General features: G+C 37.4%; 2 long non-coding RNA genes across 3 annotated transcripts in view; one reads left to right on the top strand and one right to left on the bottom strand.

Annotated features, from left to right (window-relative positions):
• LOC128592240 (uncharacterized) overlaps nt 1-20997 on the top strand; it is a 150601-nt gene that overhangs the window by 97792 nt on the left and 31812 nt on the right. The gene's annotated exons all lie outside the window — the stretch shown is intronic.
• LOC128592238 (uncharacterized) overlaps nt 17993-20997 on the bottom strand; it is a 32349-nt gene continuing 29344 nt past the window's right edge. The window contains exon 4 of the long non-coding RNA XR_008381810.1: nt 17993-19254. This is a non-coding gene — a long non-coding RNA (uncharacterized LOC128592238). The remainder of the gene's footprint in view (nt 19255-20997) is intronic.

Raw genomic sequence — 20997 nt, 5'->3', positions numbered from 1 at the left:
GAAATCATTCCTTTATTTGGAATTTTCCTGTGCTCTACTTTTTAAGAAAAAACTTGATCCACTTTGAAAAAAATTAAAATGTGAATCTTGTTGATTTTACATCTATGGACTGAGGTATAATACTAAAAAAAAATTTTTTTTTTTTTTTTTTTCTGAGACAGAGTCTCAAGCTGTTGTCCTGTTTAGAGGGCTGTGAGCTGTGATGCCAGCCTCAAAATCTTGGGCTTAAGCGATTCTCCCAAATAGCTGGGACTACAGGCGCCCGCCAGAACGCCTGGCTATTTTTTTGTTGTTGTTTCAGTTGTCATTGTTGTTTAGCAGGCCCGGACTGGGTTTGAACCCACCAGCCTTATTGTATGTGGCCAGCACCCTACTCACTGAACTATGGGCACTGCCCTAACTAAAATTTTTAAGAATATTTTTTTCAGTAAAATATCTTCAGACAGAGAAAAGCTGGAATGAAAACTAATCAGGGTAAAATAATGGTAACTCATTTAGCCGAATATGTTATTGGTGATTTGTAATCTTATGAATAGATTATAAATCTCATCTTCTACCAGAATTGACTTCCTTCTAAATGATAATAAAAAAAAAATCTCTAGCAATCCCAAATTGGCAAGAGAAGTTATTTATTTTAATGTTGTAGAGGGTAGAGAGAAGGAATTTGTTTGATAATTTTAATTTGAGGTTGACAGCAATTAAATTCTTCTGGGTGCCTATGAAATAGCATGTATTTTATAGGTTTCTATCCCTGGAAATCAATATCATTCTTTTCTACCTTTGCCCTTTACTCCATCTCTTGGTTTACTTTTTAATAACCTTTTCCTGCCTGATAGTTTCCTTCTTTTACTTTCAGCAGCATAGAAGTCATGCAGATCTCTGATGATGGTATTAGAAAAAAGCCTTAAAAAAAAATAAAGAAAAAGAAAATAGCCTTGGCCTGAAGTTTAAGCCAGGTGGTGGCCTGTAGTCCTAGCGCTGTGGGAGGCCGAGGTGGGTGGATTGCCTGAGCTCAGAGGTTCAAGACCAGTATGAGCAGCAGTGAGCCAGAGTAAGACCCCGTCTCTACTAACAACATCAAAAACAGCTGGACGTTGTGATGGGCGTCTGTAATCCCAGCTACTGGGGAGGCAATGGGAAAGAGCATCGCCAGAGGAAGAAGAAAATGAACAAAAAAAAGAGTAATTCAAATGAAGAAGAATTAACAAGCAAGCTGAAATTGCGTCAAACTGTGCATAAAACCACTGAATGGTGCCCCATGATGGCATTAATGTACACAGCTATGATTTAATAATAAAAAAATAAAAATAAATAAAAATTAAAAAAAAACCACTCTGGAGTTAAAGACATCTGGCCCTCATGGCCAACACTGTCCCTAACGAGGCTAAGACATTGTACAAAACACTCAACCTCTCACAAAATGGGAATAATGATAATTCCAACTTCATAAAGTTGCTGATAGAATTCAGTGATCTGGATTTGTAAAGCAATTATTAACAGCTAGTGTAGTGCCTGACACATTGGAATTGCTTATAAAAGCACGGGAATTTTTATTATCACTTTCAAGAGACCAAAGGAACACGCTCTTCCTTAATGATACTGTAACCTCTAAGCTACCTTGAGTCTTTGTTTTAGAAAGTAGCTATGTATAATTTTGTTTGTAAAACACTTGATTGTTCAGTATGATTAGGATACATAATAATTAGATATATATGGCATATACAGAGGGTACCAAAAAATGCATACACATGTTAAGAAAAGAAGAAAACGTATTAAATTTGTAACACTCAAGTCATGTTTAACTTCTGCAATTACAAGAGGTGCTCAATGTGACTTATGTTCATTTTTTCTTATTGGTATATGTACTATATTAAGTATTACAATTTTCATACAGTTTTTTCCCTTTCTTAAAATGTGTATATGTTTTTTAGCTTATTAATGCCAAAATGATCTATATACCAATGTCACTAACCTCTTCAACAAGGGATAGAACACTATCACCCTAAAAAGTCCATAGAAGTACATACTGTAAGTGATATTTCTTATGACTTCTTTTAGCTGTTTTGTAATTCGTCTATGTTGTTGCAGAGATCAGTTCTTTTTTTCTTTCCCCCTTGGGGTATTCCATTATGCAAATCTATCATATTTTGTTTACTGATTTTCTTGTTGTTGGACATTTTGGGTCATTTTCTGTGTTTATAATTTACGTTAGAGGACTTCAACAGAGATGGGATGGCATGCATGAGTTTGTATTAGATGTTTATAGGCATCTCCTCTTTTATATGAAGTGGACAATGAGAATCTAATAAATCTAGATTATAGGCTTCACAATGGAACCTTAAATTTAGATTCCCAAATGGTTCATGTATAGCCATAGATTCCTAGGATTCTTTGTTGCCTGCCTCCTGCTTGGTTGGCTGTCTGCTGCCAGTACAACACTGTTGCATTTGTCCTGAGTAGAACTTTCCTGTAATGTGCTGTCAAAGCACTTAAATGAACACACAGTTGCAGCTTCTTTAGTTTACTCACTAGATTATAAACTGTTGTTATACACGCACCTGTTTGGTAATAAATGTCTGTGTGACAGAATTTGACCTTAAGACTCATTTTCACTGCAAAGAGACAAATAGACTTCCTCCTTCCAAGGACTGGAAATTACTTTTAGTTATCAAAAAAAAAGTCATGATAATTTTGAATGACTCTTGGCTCAGTATAGATTGGCTCAATACAAAAACAATATAAATCAGGAAATTTGACTGTAAAATAGAATTACTATAAAGAAAATCCCATTTTTCCCCATTGACCCAAATATCTTTTCATGGTACTAGGTGAAAATTTTTCTGTAGCCAGGGCTTATGGTTTATACTAACAAATGAAAATAAAATTTAACTTCCCATTTCCAATTCAGAAGACTCCAGCTGAGTCACAATCAATATGTATCCGGAAAGGTTCCCATCTTGTAGATGCATTTATAGATCTGAACTTACAGATTCCAAAACTCTTATCTATATTCATGCACTTGCTTCTTATTTCCTACACAAAGAACGTCTTGAGAGTTATTTTAATCCTACTGTATGTTTTCAATCATGCCCCGTTAGAAGGTTTTGTTTGTTTGGGTTTTAGATATTTTACTTGCTTGTTCATATTTTTGTTATTTTTATTTTTTAAAAATTTTTTTTTGAGTCTTTAAGAACCAGTGAGATTGTTAGCTGAATTACGCAGGGCAGTGTTCACCCTCACCGTCACTATCTTTCTTTCAAATGAAAGTTTGCCATTCATGTTGACCTCACTTCCTCATGACCTCATTCACACCAAAATTGGAACTGGAAGCTGAGGCTCAGATTTTTCTCTGACTCAGTTTCCTGTGTTCTGAAAGAAATTCCTTTTCCTATATTAATTGTTATTCTTCTTTTGTTAAGACTCAAGTGGTGTGAAGGTAAATTCTCATGTTATCCTCTAATGCCAACTTGAGCTTTTCAGAATATTGGAAGAGCTCCCACAAATGAATTGTTCCCACAATTTCCTAGCATCATTCATTGCTCTTATTTCACAGATGAAAACACAAAAACACATCCTTTTGTGAATAACAATCATAAATGCTTTCCCAAGGTCAGGAATATTTGTGCCAGGAAAGCCCTATTTTACCAAAGAACAGGATGTTTTTTGAGAATTATCATATTTACCTATCAAGATTCTCACTGTGAAGTCTTCTACTTTCTCTTCACCAAAAAAAGAGGTGCATCTGTAGTAATCTGTCTTCCTAAACTGTCCCCAGGCAATGTGTCCAAATGTTGGCTCAATGATTCACAATTGTGAAAATGAAGAATTCTATTATTATGGGGAAAAAAGGAAGACTTTATGTCTAAACATTTTTAAGATTGTGTTCATAGGTCTATTTCTGCTTTAACTTTATTTTTCTGTTTTATTTTTGCTTTTGACTTTCATCTTTTTACTGCATTTTTAAAATTTTAATAATTTAGGAGATAGAAGTCTTTTTTTAAATTACATGCATGTATTGTATAGTGGTGAAATCTGGGCTTTTAGTACACTCATCACCCAAACAGTGTACATGGTACCTGAGAGAGAGTTTTTCATCTCTCACTCTCTTCCCACCCTCCATTCTTCCAAGTCTCCAGTGTCCATTATACCCTCACGACCAGGCATATCCCTAGCTTAGCTACCACTTATAAACAAGAACCTGTGGTATCTGGTTTTTCATTTATGAGTTCGTTAAGATAATGCCCTACAGTCCCAACCACATGACTGCAAAAGACATTATTTCATTCTTTTTTACGCCTGGGTAGTATTACTTGGGATATACATTCCACATTTCCTTTGTTCACTCATTAGTTGATGGGCCCTTAGGTTGATTTTTCATCTTTACAGTTATAAATTGTTCTGGGATAAACATATGAATACGGGTGTCTTTTTGATATGATGACTTCTTCTCTTCTGGGTACTTAGTAGTAGGATTCTTGGATTAGATGGTAAGTTTACTTTTAGCTCTTTGAGAAAATTTTATACTGTTTTCCATAGAGGTTGTACTAATTTGTATTTATACTGAAATAGTATAAGTGTTTCCTTTTCACAACATCCATGTAAGATATCTATATGTCTATATACAGATACATATTTTATTTTTAAATAATGGCCATTCTGACTGTGGTAATATGGCATCTCATTTTGGTTTTAATTTGAATTTCCCTGATCATTGGTGATGTGGAGCATATTTCTGTATGTTTTTTGACCATTTGTATAACTTCTTTTGGAAAATGTCTGTTCGTGGCATTAGCCCTCTTTTTAATGGGGTTGTTTTTTCTTTCTGATTTGTTCTGAGTTGTTTGTAGATAAGGATATTAGTCCCTTGTCAGATGCATAGTTAGAATATACTTTTACCATTATCTAGGTGGTCCATTTACTCTGTTGATTATTTCTTTGCTGTACAGAAGGTTTTTAGTTTAAATAGGTCACATTTACTTATTTAATTTTTTTTTTGTTCTTGCATTTGCTTTTGGGATCTTAACCATAAATTCTTTGCAATGTCCAGAAGAGTTTTCTTGGGTTATATTCTAGAATTTTATGATTTCACATCTTATATTTAAGTCATCTTGAGTTAAATTTTGTATATGGTGGGAGCTAGGGATTCTTTCTTTAAAAAAAAATAACTGTATAACTTTTCTTTTTTTTTTTATTTTGGCCGGGGCTAGGTTTGAACCCGCCACCTCTGGCATATGGGACCAGCGCCCTACTCCTTGAGCCACAGGCGCTGCCCCTGTATAACTTTTCTATGCCACTTGTTGACTAGCATGCCCTTTCCCTACTGTATGCATTTGTAGGTACATGGCTTTATTACTTTTCTATGCCACTTGTTGACTAGCATGCCCTTTCCCTACTGTATGCATTTGTAGGTACATGGCTTTATTTTAGGGTCCTCTGTTCTATTCCATTGACCTAAGTGTCTACTTTTATACCAGTACTGGTTTGGTTATTATAACCCTGTGAAAATGAAGAATTATATTATTAGGGGGAAGAAAGAAAGCCTTTATGCCTAAAAAATTTGAAGGTGGATAATGCCATATTTTTTCTTTTTGTTTAGGATTGCTCTGGCTATACCAGTTTATTTTGGTTCTATGTGAATTTTAGGATTATGTTTTCCTAATTTTGTGAAAAACGATGTTGGTGTTTTGATGGACTTTTCATCAAAGCTGTAGATTGCTTTGTGGTCATTTTAATGTTGATTCTTCTAATCTCTGAGCCTAGGGTCCTATGTGTTTTCCCATTTGTTTGTGCCATCTCAGACTCCCTTCCTTAGTGTTTTATAGTTCTATTTATGGAGATCTTTCGTATCCCTTATTAAGTATATTCCGGGTTATTTTGTGGTTGTGTGTTGTTGTTTGTTTGTTATTTTGTTTTGCTGCTATTGTATATGGGATTGAATTCTTGATTTGATTCAGTTTGGTCATTATTGTTATTGGTGTATAAAAATCCTACTGATTCTCATATGTTGGTTTTATAACCTAATATTTACTGCATTCATTTACTAAATGTAGGAGTCTTTAGCAGTTTTTTCTCTTTTATCTTGAAGTTTACTGCCATCACTCTAAAATTTCTGGTCATCATTATTGGCTGGAATCTTATGCTTGTCATTTTTTAGTTGGCTTTATTAATCAATTAGTTAATTTATTAATTTATTTATTTGTTGTGTGGAGGCAGGATATAATCCCTTGCCCTCAGCCAAAAGCTGATCTCAATCTAAAGAACTTTTCCTCAGAGTCTAGGTCACTTAGTTTGGGTATCTTGTGGGTTTACATTAGAGTGTCGTCACATTTTTAATAATTTGTAGGTATTCCGTGAATAAAAATCAACTCAGGTCTCTTTCTCCTCTATGAAGTCATATATATATTTGAGAAAAAAATATATAAATATATATATTTATATATATTTGAGAAAATATTCGATTTCAATATATAATATTTGAGAAAAATATTAAGTGTGTACATATGGTTCTTATTAGTATACAGACATTTAGCTTTCAAAATGAAAAGAAAACCAGGAAGTTGCATGCAGTTGATGTGATTATGACATCATTGCTCATGATACACACAACAGACTCCTTGAAAACATTTGGATATTTCAAAATTCCACTTCTGAGATCGGCACCCTCCCGGACCTCCAGAAGAGCTGCTACTGCCACACGACCCACGATTGGTGCCCTCCTGGACATCTGTAAGAGCTGTGCCCACTCGGACCCTGCTACAACAGAGAGTAGCCAGTTATGAAGGTCTGCCTTGTGAGTTGCCTCTGAAGAAGAGAGTGAGAGAAAGAGACAGAGAGAGAAGGGAGGGGAGAGAACGCACTACTGTTTATGAAAAGAGCTGTGCCACCCATAAGAGCTGTGCTGCGACCATGATCGGCGCCTGCCCAGACCTCCATAAGAGCTGTGCTGCGATTGCAATCGGGGCCCACTGGACCTCGGGTAAGAGCTGACCCCCTGACCATGACCTATGCCACACAACCCTGCATCCTCCCTACTGTAGCCTCCCTGAATCCACACGAGCCCGCTAGTCTGGCCAGGGATGCTGGTAGCCGCATGCCCTCCTGAGGCCTCCCTTCCTATGCATGGAGCCCTTCTCCTGGCCAGAGACTGCTGGAGTCTTGGGCTCTCTGTGCCAAAGTCACTGGGCACCAAGCATTCCCAGAATAGTGGGCACCACCCCCCACCCTATTGCTGGATCAGGGTGTGTAACATTCCAGAGCTTCTTCCACAACCAGAACTCCCTGGCTGGGGCAGCCCCAGAGGAACTACACAGGGTCACTCCCTACAAAGATCCAGCAACAATAGAGTGATCCTGCTAGGGTCTAGTCTTGGAGAGACACCTCCCCAGTTCTGAGGATGGCCAGAGGCAATGGTGAAAAACAATCATGAAGCAAAATCAAAAGAAAAACTCTGGCAATATGAATAATCAGAGTAGATATACTCCCCCAAGGATCAGTGAGGCAGACACGCACAAGATCACATGCACAAAGAAATAGCTAAGATGTCTGAAATTGAATTCAGAATCTGAATAGCAAATAAAATCGACTTAAAATGTCAAGCAATAACCCAAAAGATATCTCAAGAATTCAACGAATTCAAAGACCAAATGACCAAAGATTTTGACATATTGAGACAAGATGTTGCAGTTCTCAAAGATCTGAGAAACACAGTAGAATCCCTCAGTAACAGAATGGAGCAATCAGAAGAAAGGATTTCTGACATTGAAGACAAAGCTTTCGAACGCCCCTAAACTCTCAAAGAGGAAGAGAAATGGAGGGCAAAAACACTCTCTCAGAGAGCTCTGGGATAATTCTAAGAAAACCAATATTCGTCTTATAGGGATCCCCGAAAGCGATGAAGTGGCTTCACAAGGCACAGAGTCTCTTCTCCATGAGATTATGAAGGAGAATTTTCCACACACCCAAGAGATTCTTAAATTCAGATAGCAGACAGTTTCAGAACTCCAGCATGACTCAACCCAAATAAGACATCCCCTAGATACATCATAATCAATTTCACTAAAGTTAATATGAAAGAGAAAATTCAGAAAGCAGCCAGACAAAAGAAAACCATCACGTAGAAAGGCAAAAATATTAGAATAACTGCCGATCTCTCTGCTGAAACCTTTCAAGCTAGAAGAGAATGGTTATCGACTTTTAATCTCCTAAAACAAAATAACTTTCAACCCAGGATCCGGAGTTTCATTTATGACGGAGAAATTAAATACTTCAATGACATTCACATATTGAAGAAATTTGCCATAACTAAACCAGCTCTCCAGGATATTCTCAGACCTATCATCCATAAAGACCAGAGTAATCCTTGACAACAAAAGTAAACCCACCCAGAAAATTTTGATCAAATTCCAACTTCCACAGTCACAAAAGGAGTAAAAATGTCCACTGGACTCTCGAAAGGCTTATCAATATTCTCAATTAATGTGAATGGTTTAAATTGTCCTCTAATGAGGCACGTGTTGGCTGACTGAATACAAAAACTCAAGTCAGATATCTGCTGCATACAAGAATCTCATCTTATATTAAAAGACAAATATAGACTCAAGGTGAAGGGATGGTCTTCTGTACTCCAAGCAAATGGAAAGCAGAAAAAAGCAAGTGTTGCAATCCTATTTGCAGACGCAATAGGCTTTAAACCAACCAAAATAAGGAAGGATAAGGATGGACACTTCATATTTTTTAAAGGTAATACTCAATACGATGAGATTTCAATTATTAATATTTATTCACCCAACCAGAATGCACCTCAATTTAGAAGAGAAACTTTAACAGACATGAGCAACTTGATTTCCTCCAGTTCCATAGTAGTTGGAGATTTTAACATCCCCTTAGCAGTGCTGGATAGATCCTCCAAAAAGAAGCTAAGCAAAGAAATTTTAGATTTAAACTTAACCATTCAACATCTGGACATAACAGACATCTACAGAACATTTCATCCCAACAAAACTGAATACACATTCTTCTCATCAGCCCACAGAACATACTCCAAAATAGACCACATCCTAGGCCACAAATCTAACCTCAGCAAATTTAAAAAAAATAGAAATTATTCCTTGCATCTTCTCAGACCATCATGGAATAAAAGTTGAACCCAATAACAACAGGAATTTGCATACCCATACAAAAACATGGAAGCTAAACAACCTTATGCTGAAGGATAGATGGATTATAGACTAGATTAAGAAAGAAATCACCAAATTTTTGGAACAAAACAACAATGAAGACATCAATTATCAAAACCTCAGGGATACTGAAAGGCAGTCCTAACAGGGAAATTTATAGCACTGCAAGCCTTCCTCCAGAAAACAGAAAGAGAGGAAGTTAATAACTTAGTGGGACATCTCAAGCAACTGGAGAAGAAAGAACATTCCAACACCAAACCCAGCAGAAGAAAAGAAATAACCTAAATCAGAGCAGAATTAAATGAAATTGAAAACAAAAGAATTACACAACAGATCAATAAAGCCAAAAGTTGGTTTTTTGAAAAGATTAATAAAATAGACAAACCTTTGGCCAACCTAACCAGGAAAAAAAAATAAAATCTCTAATTTCATCAAACAGAAATGGTAACAATGAAATAACAACAGACCCCTCAGAAATTCAAAAAATCCTTAATGAATATTGCAAGAACCTCTACTCTCAGAAATATGAAAATCTGAAAGAAATCAACCAATATCTGGAAGTATGCCAGCTACCAAGACTTAGCCAGAATCAAGTGGAAATGTTGAACAGGCCTATATCAAGTTCTAAAATAGCATCAACTATACAAAATCTCCCTAAAAAGAAAAGCCCAGGACCAGATGGCTTGACGTCAGAATTCTACCAAACCTTTAGAGAAGAACTAGTACCTATATTATGAAACCTCTTCCAAAATACAGAAAAAGAAGAAATACTACCCTACACATTCTATGAAGCAAATATCACCTTGATCCCCAAACCAGGGAAAGACCCAACAAGAAAAGAAAATTATAGACCAATATCACTAATGAATATTGATGCAAAAATACTCAATAAGATCCTAATAAACAGAATCCAGCAACACATCAAAAAAACTATACACCATGATCAAGTGGGATTTATCCCAGGGTCTCAAGGCTGGTTCAATATACATAAAGTTATAAATGTAATTCAGCACATAAAAAAACTAAAAAACAAAGACTACATGATTCTCTCAATTGACGCAGAAAAAGATTTTGATAATAACCAGCATCACTTCATGATCAGAACACTTAAGAAAATTGGTATAGAAGGGACATTTCTTAAACTAATAGAAGCCATCTACAGCAAACCCACAGACAATATTGTATTGAATGGACTTAAATTGAAATCATTTCCACTTAGATCAGGAAGCAGGCAAGGCTGCCCATTGTCTCCATTGCTCTTTAACATTGTAATGGAAGTTTTAGCCATTGCAATTAGGGAAGAAAAGGCGATCAAGGGTATCCACATAGGGTCAGAAGAGATCAAACTTTCACTCTTCACAAATGATACGATCGTATATCTGGAAAACACTAGGGATTCTACTACAAAATTTTTAGAAGTGATCAAGGAATACAGCAATGTCTCAGGCTACAAAATCAACACCCATAAATCTGTAGCCTTTATATATACCAACAATAACCAAACCGAAAAAACAGTCAAGGACTCTATTCCTTTCACAGTAGTGCCAAAGAAGATAAAATATTTGGGAGTACACCTAACAAAGGATGTGAAAGATCTCTACAAAGAGAACTATGAAACTTTAAGAAAAGAAATGGCTGAAGATGTTAACAAATGGAAATACATACCATACTCATGGCTGGGAGAATCAACCTTGTTAAATTGTGTATACTACCCAAAGCAATATATAATTTTAATGCAATTCCTATTAAAGCTCCATTGTCATATTTTAAAGATCTTGAAAAAATAATACTTCGTTTTATATGGAATCAGAAAAAACCTCGAATAGCCAAAACATTACTCAGCAATAAAAAGAAAGCAGGAGGAATCACGCTACCAGACCTGAGACTGTACTATAAATTGATAGTGATCAAAATAGCATGGTTTTGGCACAAAAACAGAGAAGTAGATGTCTGGAACAGAATAGAAAACCAAGAGATAAATCCAGCTACTTACCATTATTTGATCTTTGACAAGCCTATTAAAAACATTTAGTGGGGAAAAGATTCCCTATTTAACAAATGGTGCTGGGTGAACTGGCTGGCCATCTGTAAAAGACTGAAACTGGACCCGCACCTTTCACCATTAACTCATATAGACTCTCACTGGATAAAAGATTTAAACTTAAGACATGAAACTATAAAAATACTTGAAGAAAGTGCAGGGAAAACTGTTGAAGGAATTGGCCTGGGTGATATTTTATGAGGAGGACTCCCCAGGCAATTGAAGCAGTATCAAAAACACATTACTGGGACCTGATCAAACTAAAAAGCTTCTGCACAGCCAAGAACATAGTAAGTAAAGCAAGCAGAGAGCCCTCAGAATGGGAGAAAATATTTGCAGGTTATACCTCCAATAAAGGTTTAAATACCAGATTCCACAAAGAACTCAAATGTATTAGCAAGAAAAGAACACGTGACCCCATCTCAGGGTGGGCAAGGGACTTGAAGAGAAATGTCTCTAAAGAAGACAGATGCACGATCTGCACACATGAAAAAAAGCTCATCATTCTTAATCATCAGGGAAATGCAAATCAAAACTACTTTGAGATATCACCTAACCCCGAAAGAGTAGCCCACATAACAAAATCCCAAAACCAGAGATGTTGGCATGGATGTGGAGAAAAGGGCACACTTCTACACTGCTGGTGGGAATGCAAACTAATACGTTCGATGTTTGGAGAATACTTAGAGATCTAAAAATAGACCTGCCATTCGATCCTATAATTCCTTTACTGGATTTATACCCAGAAGACCAAAAATCACGATATAAAAAAGACATCTGTACCAGAGTATTTATTGCAGCCCAATTTATAATTGCTAAGTCATGGAAGAAGCCCAAGTGCCCATCGACCCACAAATGGACTAACAAATGTGGTACATGTATACCATGGAATATTATGAAGGCTTAAAGAAAGTTAGAGATTTTACCTCTTTCATGTTTACATGGATGGAGCTGGAACATATTCTTCTTAGCAAAGTATCTCAGGAATGGAAGAAAAAGTATCCAATGTACTCAGCCCTCCTATGAAGCTAATTTATAGCTTTCATATAAAGGCTATAACCCAACTATAGCACACGAATATGAGGAAAGGGCCAAGGAAGGGGAAGGGATGGGGGAAGTTAGAGTGGAGGGAGGATAATTGGTGGGGCCACACCTATGGTGCATCTTAGAATGGGTACAGGTGAAACTTACTAAATGCAAAATACAAATGTCTAAATACAATAACTAGGAAAATGCCATGAAGGCTACGTTGAACAGTTTGATGAGAATATTTCAGATTGTATATGAAACCAGCACATTGTACCCCTTGATTGCACTAATGTACACAGCTATGATTTAACAATAAAAAAAAATTCTAATTCTGGCTCAGATATCTGGGTCTTATAGACTTTCAAGATTAACTCATGAGTGACTCAGATTCAGTATACTTTAGCATACAAAGTTTGAGCCCCACAGTCTTGGGAGTCCAACAATTGTCCAAGATCTAGCTGAGATATCCTATATGTGTTTCTTAGAAGTTTGAGATTTGTTATGTCCTTTATAAGTCTTATAAAGACCCAATAGTCTAATGTCTGTGCAAAGTCATATATTAGGTAAGATGGAGTAAAAATCATAGCTCTAATTATTCTGAGAATAATAATAAAGCAGAAGTTATAGAAAAACATGTTGCTAGGAGGCTTATATAATTTATATAAGCAAAATTATATTTAGAAACTCAGTCTAATCTATTATAAAAATTTTAAATGAGTCAGGCTATGATAATAGAATGCTCCCGTGTGCACAAGGTGAATATATCTGCCACACAGATGGAGACAGAGGAAGGGCATCCTTAATGTGAAATCAGCATTATCAGTCATTCATTTTGGGTCACTCAGGACTCCTCACTGATGCGTGTTTCAGTTACTGTGAAAGCAGGTCAAGTTATTTACCCCAGTGTTCTCCACCACCTGAGTGTGTTTGTTTCAGTTATATTTTAGTCTAGGCATGTCATACTGGTCTCTGAATTATGTTCTCTCAGTACAATAGTTTTTTTTTTCTGACCCATTTTTGGGAAAATAAACTTTTCTCTTAACATTTACATGCTTATATAGGTGGAATACTCAGGATGGCAATTATGTTTTCTACTGCTCACATACCAAAAGCATATAAAGACATAGTACATATGAGTGTTTTTAAATCACGTCCACTTAAGCAGGAAGGAGTAGCATGGTTAAGGAAGGGGTGAGTGAGGAGGTGGGTAGGGATTTGGGTAACAGCAGAGAGTTAAATATGTGTTGACACTGGGGTAGACCTTCTACAAAGGCATGAATACTTAAAATAAAAATAGGGTATCTATCTGATGATTGTTTGCCTAAACCTTTTTCTTATGAAAGTAGAAGGCAGAATATACAACATTATCTCTAGTTTTTTTAGTTTTATTCTTAAATTGTCCTTTATTAACTCTTCTTACACATCCAGAAGACCAATAATGTCACTAAATGACAACTTGCTAAAGGCAAATGTGTTTAATGACCAATATATCAAACTTCTGTTTTTAAAACTAGTTTTCATGGACTTTTTTTTTTTTTTTTTTTTTGAGACAGAGTCTCACATTGTCGTCCTCAGTAGAGTGCCACAGCTCACAACAACCTCAAACTCTTGGGCTTCAGTGATCCTCTTGCCTCAGCCTCCCAAGTAGCTGGGACTACAGGTGCCCATCACAATGCCCAGCTATTTTTAGAGACAGGGTCTTGCTCTGGCTCAGGCTGGTCTTGAACTCATGAGTTCAGGCAATCCACCCGCCTCAGCCTCCCAGAGTGCTAGGATTATAGACATGAGCCAACGCACTTGGCTGTGGACAACTTTTAATTTTGACCTTCATAATGATACAGTAAAGAATCTTTAATACATTTTTGTCCATGCTTCTTGCTGCTTGCAACTAGAGAACGAGAGGATGAAAGGTAGAAATAAAAAAGATGTGAGACATAGGAAAATATTTCATATGGTTAATTGCTGAGCATAAAAATGCCTGTGAATATACTACTTTGCATGAGGAGAGTATGTTGATGAGAATTTTTCACATGTAGTCAATGAAGATACATTCTTCAATACTTGCTTGAATATGAAGAGTTGTAACAACTGTCCACTTGCAAGATTAATAATATATTCTTAAAAAATAAATTCAAAAGGATGCTCCAGTTATACTTTTCTCACCCTCTGCACTGTGTTTCTCTTCTACCCTTTTCACTTGCCCTTTTCAGTCTTCACTGCTCTGCTCTCTCTTTCCTCAGCTGCCTCCTCTCTTTGTTTTGCAGCTGAAGCTAGAACAATGGGAAATGTTATAGAAACAAACTAAAAATTCCCTACAATGCTACAATGAGGACAAAATCAAAACCCATGAACCATAACTAAGTAGTCTAAAAGTGTAAGTAAATTTGAAGAATTGGACTTTCAACTAATTGGCTTTTAGGCAAATTGCACATTCAACAAATTGACTTCTGGTAGATTCACCTAGCCTGTGTATTCTGAGAAGAGGCTGAGTGGTAAAAATGTGGAACATGGAAGTGATTAGTTGTTCATATATAAATTGCTTTTGGAGTAGATAGTGAATGTAGTTCTTTGCAAGAAAATGTAATGATTCATCTAATCATCAGCCTAGAAATACAGGTGCCGTGGTTATGTCCAGCATTGATAATTTACTGCACCTCGATATTTTTGTGATCACTGGGAACCTCACCAATTTTATTGAATATTGAAAAGAGAAGAATGAGCCTAGAAGTTATGTGAAATATGTGATCAAAATAATTTTAAAGTAATTGACAACAAGGATTATTAAAATGTCTAATTACTATGATTGTCATATTTTTTAATTATGAAACATCAAATGATTTTTGCTAAGTCCTGCTTGTTGAGATCCTAATGTCATAGTTCAGTTTCAAAGAGTTACCATATGTTGAGTGCCTTGTTTTGCTCTCTCGTTTAATTATTACAACAACTCTATAAGGGAAATACTATTATTATGCCAAGTTTACAAGGGAAAGCTGACTGTAGTGAAGTTAAGTAACTTGCTCATAGTCTTCCTGCTAGTAAGTTAGTATTTAGAATTTGTTTTGTTTTCTTTTGAGACAGAGTCTCACTCTGGCACCCTGAGTAGAGTCCTGTGGAGTCATAGCTCACAGCAACCTCAACCTCTTGGGCTCATGCAATTGTCTTGCCTCAGTTTTTCTATTTTTAGTAGAGACGCAGTCTCACCCTTGTTTAGGCTGGTCTTTCTTTTTTTGGTAGAGACAGAGTCTCACTTTATGGCCCTCAGTAGAGTGCCATGGCCTCACACAGCTCACAGCAATCTCCAACTCCTGGGCTTAAGCGATTCTCTTGCCTCAGCCTCCTGAGTAGCTGGGACTACAGGCGCCCGCCACAACGCCTGGCTATTTTTTGGTTGCAGTTTGGCCGGGGCTGGGTTTGAACCCGCCACCCTCGGTATATGGGGCCGGCGCCTTACCGACTGAGCCACAGGCGCCACCCTAGGCTGGTCTTGAACTTCTGAGCTCAGCAATCCATCTGCCTAGGCCTCCCAGAGTGCAAAGATTACAGGCATGAACCACTGCACCCAGCCAGTATTTAGAATTTGAATTAAGTAGCATCACTCTATCTAGACCAGCATTGTCCAATAAAAATATTACATGAGCCATATATGTAATTTTACATTATCTAGGAGACATACTCAAAAGTTAAAGGAAAGAAATTAATTAATTTCTACAGTATATTTATTCATCTCAATATAGCCAAAACACTCCAATTTCAACTTGAAATCTATAGAAAGGTAAATGATATATTTTCTTCTTGTTTCATATTAAGTCTTTAAAATCCAGTGTGCAGACTATCCTTACAGCACAACCCATCTCAATTCACACTGGCCACATTTGAAGCACTCAGTGGCTACACGTAGTAAGTGGCTGTTGTATTGGACAATGCAAGTCTACACCCTGTTTTCTCAAGTGGTCCATGAACCAGCAGAATAGGTGTCACCTGAACACTTCTTAGAACCACTTTTCTACTGAATCATAATTTTCATTATAACTAGATGAACAGGGGACTTAGGTGTAATCAAAGTTGGAGAACACTGTGCTTTTCACACCTTTACTGCACTGATGGCTCAGGGTATTCATTTGCTCCCTCATTTCACAATATCTATTTAATGTATAAAGATACAAGGCAACCCTCTGCAGGTTAAAACTGAGGGCAGTGGTACATTGTGAAAAGTATATCAGCTTTGGAACAGGTAGTTTACTCACCATAATATCTTATCAGTGTATATGATTAACTACACTAAGTCTTAATGTCTGCATCTGTAGTTGGAATGTTACATCTGTATCAATTGCCAATTAAATATCAGCCCCTCGGGTTTTAGACGAGAGCATTGTCTCCAGAAATAAAAGTGCTTTTCTCAGTCTTCCTGGGACTAAGTTCTTGTTAATCAGATGCTAGCCTAAGTATCTTAAGGTTTCTGGCAGAGTGAAGAATTGTAGTCCCTTTCTTTCCCTTCTTTCTTCTTTCTCTATTTCAGCCTTGAATATAAACACGATAGCTAGAAACCCACCAGCTATACTAAACCATGAGGTGGTCTTAATGATAGAAGGCACATACTGGGATGGTAAGGCAGAGAGACAGAGCGCTCCCAGATTCCTGGCTACAGAAGAGCCTCAATGCAAATAGAATTGCATCTGTCATATTTTAATTTATTTTGTGAGACAAAATCTCTACCTTGTTTAAGCCACTTTGGGTTTTCTGTTAAACAAGTACACAATTGAACCTAATTCTGTTACATCTACCCAGAATGTTTGTGTACAGATTAAATGAGTTAATGTATGTGCAGAGCCTCAGTAGGCACTAAATAAGCATTTTATTAAACAAGAGTGCTGGCACACAAAGAGCTCAAAATAGAAGGTAGAAAATACTGCTTTATTTTCTTATAAACATTTTCAATAAACATTTACCTGGCATGCTGTGAATTACTATTTGCCTTGGGCATTACTTATAAACTCTGACCTACTAACACCAATGACAAATTAATGTAGCTAGTTCTGAACGTGTTTATGTCCCTGTGAGTTTCTTTCTTCGTATTAGTTATGAGAAACTGCTAGTGGCAATGAGGCCTCTTAGTCAAATCTGCTGCATTGAATTGCTTTAAGATTTTTTTTTTTTTTTTTGCAATATCTACTGCTTTAGTGAGATTGTTCCAGATCAGAATACACTGGAATCACCCCCTCAGCATTGCTTCTAGTCATTTAGAGGGAATGTATCTATAGTTCAATGATCATTAGCCATAGAACACAGGAGAAACTTTTTTTGGCCACGTTTATCATCTGTCTACATATTTTGAGTTGAAGAAGAGAACTAGAAGAGAATCCACACCTCGATGTAGGAAATCATTAGTAAGGTTTTTAGGTTATGGAGGAACCTTAAGTTAAGTTTATCTAACCATCTTCTTTTATAGATGAGGAAACTGAGACCCTCAGATGAAAAAGGGCTCATTCATGTCCATGCGAAGCAGCTCGTGAGGAGTAGAGCTGGCAGTAGGACAGCTGCCCTGCTTCCTGGTGCGATGCACGTTCCAGCACCCTAACCCATAATTACATTAACATGTAAAAGCATACATGCACACATACATGCACATGGGACCATGACTGTTCCTAATCTAGGCAGTAAAATGCAGTTTAACAAAATACTTTCCTAAATGCAATCACATTTTACTCTTTCATGAACTCTGAGACATATGCATTCTTTCCCCTCTGTCAGATAAGGAAGCTAACACACAGAAATTTAAATTATAATTGAGGGTTGTCACACACTGTGGAAGAGCTGAGACTTGAAAGACCTCTCCTTTGTTAAAGGAATAGAGCTATGAGTGTCCTGCAGCATGTAAATATGCTTTATGAATGCAGGGAGAATGGGGACCAAAGACAAAGTGGAAATAGCCGGGCCTGACCACCCTAAGACCAAAAATGTTGCATCCTTATCTGGGGCCAGAACATCCTGAGTTACAGAAGTTAGCAATGGAGATTTCCAAATGGAGAGTATGGCAAGGCCATAATACTAAGATCTATCCCAAATATGGCTCTCGCTCTGCTTATTATGAGGAATATCTCAAAGCTTATCATGAGGTCCCTTTACAAGCTTGTGTTAAACACCTTTACACGCTTGTTGTCAGAAAATTAATTATTCTTCCTGACTCAGACAATAAGCTGTAAAGATTGCCAGTTGTTTACTTACATAAACTCCACTTTTAATGCAAATATTAATATTTTAATAGATCTCAGGAAGGCGTTTGGGTCCCTGTGCATCTCCAATGCCCCTGGAAAGCTTCTCCCTCTACCCATATTATTACTGATGTGCTCAAAACTCTCATAAGAAGGTCTAAAGGATTTATTTTCACCTAAATAGCAGTCTTTATGGGACTGATAGCAGTGATAGTGTGGCTGCTGCTGGAGTTGCCATTCATCAATCCATTCAAACAGCACACCCTGTCAATGACTGGCACAAGAATTCCACTCGATTATGAAATTCACAGTCTGGAATTGATCATAAATTGGCTAATCAAATCAGTGATCTCGGACAAAGCATAGTTTGGCTTGGTGACAGAGTAATGAGTTTGGAGCTCTGTGCCCCAGATAAAATGTGATTAGAACACTACAGATTTCTGTCTTACTCCATTTGAGTTTAATCAAATTGAACATGACCGGGATAAAATAAAAAGACATTTAATAGGATTGGACAATAACTTATCCCTTGATATTTCAAAACTAAAAGAGCAAATCTTTGAAGGCTTCAGGGCACATTTGAACTTGCTTCTAGGATCTGATTGATACCTTAGAAAGTTTAACGATGAATTTAGCAGACCTTAACTCATTACAGTGGATTAGAAATTTTGGAGGGTTACTGGTGGTAATTGTTACACTGCTCTTGGTATTACTGTTCAGTTTGTTCTTAGTCTGAAGTTGCATCCAAAGCTTCTGAAGAGAAACCAGTCATCATGGGGAAGTGATGGCCCTTGTCATTCTGCAAAATAAATAAAAGGGGGAGATGCAGTGAAAATGGGGATTGAAGACCTTGTTCTTGGCAAAACACCCCCAGAAAAGGAGAAAAACAGAGAAATAAGCTGAGCAAGGCAGACTAAAAACTGTTTCGCTAGCTTATTTTTAAGCTAGCAGTTAAATTACTTGTGTTCCTTCTTTTACCAGAAACCTGGCCTGTAAGGGACACAACTTGAAAACACTCCTGCTGGGTCTATAAACACCCTGAAGAACAATGGCCATAGCAAAAGCTCCATGCCAGGCCTGGGAAGGAACATTAACCAGGCCATCTCCTTCCCAGTCAACAGTCAGAGCAAATACAGATCATATTTGTATTATGATATGAATCCAGGACAACAGTCAGATTTGTATTATGGCCAGGGCAGAGATCAAGGGAACAGCCCAAGCCCTGAGATATGGGAAGGAGGGCTTGTACCCTAACCACAGAGGAAAATGCCTCTGGAGGAGTTACGGGGAAAATTCTTCTTTTCCACCAATTATTCAGAGGAGAACTGACATCACTGCGTCTGCTCCACAGAGAAACTAGAGGGGTCTAACCTCCATCAAGGAGTTGGTATGCGTGACCACAAACATGAGACTGCCCAGACACACAGGTCAGGTTTTGAATTTCTCAAGTCTTCTCAGACCCTTAAGGTTAATGATTATAGATAAAATGAGAACTACCATGCTTACTCAGAGAAACCGCAAATGTTTTTTTCCCTTCCTCAGCTTACCCTTTCAGCTAAATGAGAAAATAGCCTTCAAAAAAAGCTGAGCGGAACCAACGTTCAGGGCTACTCACAGAAGTCTCACGAGCTAGTGGTGGTCCTTTGGGTTTCACCTTTGAAAACTCTGTTCTATGTGTCCTTTTTATCTCCCATCACTTTTATCTTTACTTTTCTTCAATTAATTGCCACCAGCTCCACAGGTCTTAAAGGACCCTGCCCCTGGGGTGGGACCCCAGCAATGAATCCATCCTGAGCATGGCATGGTGGCTCACGCCTATAATCCCACTCTGGGAGCCCAAGGCAGCTGGATTGCTTGAGTTCACAAGTTCTAGACCAGCTTGAGCAAGAGCACTAAAAATTAAAATAAAAAAAAACAACAACTAAAAATAAGAAAAAAAATTTTTAAAAACTAGCTTGGTGTTGTGGTGTATACTTGTAGTCTCAGCTTCTGGGGAAGCTGAGGTAAGAGCACTGCTTACACCCAAGAGTCTGAAATTGCTGTGAGCTATGATGCCAAAACACTCTACCACACAGGGTGACAGAGTGAGACTGTTTCAAAAAGAAAAATAAGGAAAATAAAATGAGGACAATAAAACTTATTTCCCAAGATTACATCAGGTTGTTCTATGAGAAACTAAGTTGGCTAAGAAGAGCAAAATGCCTTCAACTTGGAAGTACACTCATTAATAGAAATGATGTTTACATCTTTTGTGGCAGTTGTGTTCACCAAAGTGAGGGCAGATTCCCAGTCTTGTGGGGCCAGTCATGACACAGAGATAAGATGAGAAATGTCGTAGCCATTGCAGTAGAGACTTGGTGCTCCACACAGACCCCCATTTTTTTCACCAGCTTCTGTGTGCTTTTGTTTCCAATGGATTGTTCCCAGAACTTCCATCAGAGGACTTCCCTCAGGCCACTTTTCTATTTTGCATGGAGATCCGGAAGCACCAGGGAGAGGATGACCTTTGGGGAAGACCCTCACCCTACGATGGGCTTCTGCA

Source organism: Nycticebus coucang, chromosome 8 (genome assembly GCF_027406575.1).
Source record: "Nycticebus coucang isolate mNycCou1 chromosome 8, mNycCou1.pri, whole genome shotgun sequence".
NCBI classification, from domain to species: Eukaryota; Metazoa; Chordata; class Mammalia; order Primates; family Lorisidae; genus Nycticebus; species Nycticebus coucang.
The sequence above is the reverse complement of the archived record's forward strand: the minus strand, read 5'-3'. Positions and strand labels throughout refer to the sequence as shown.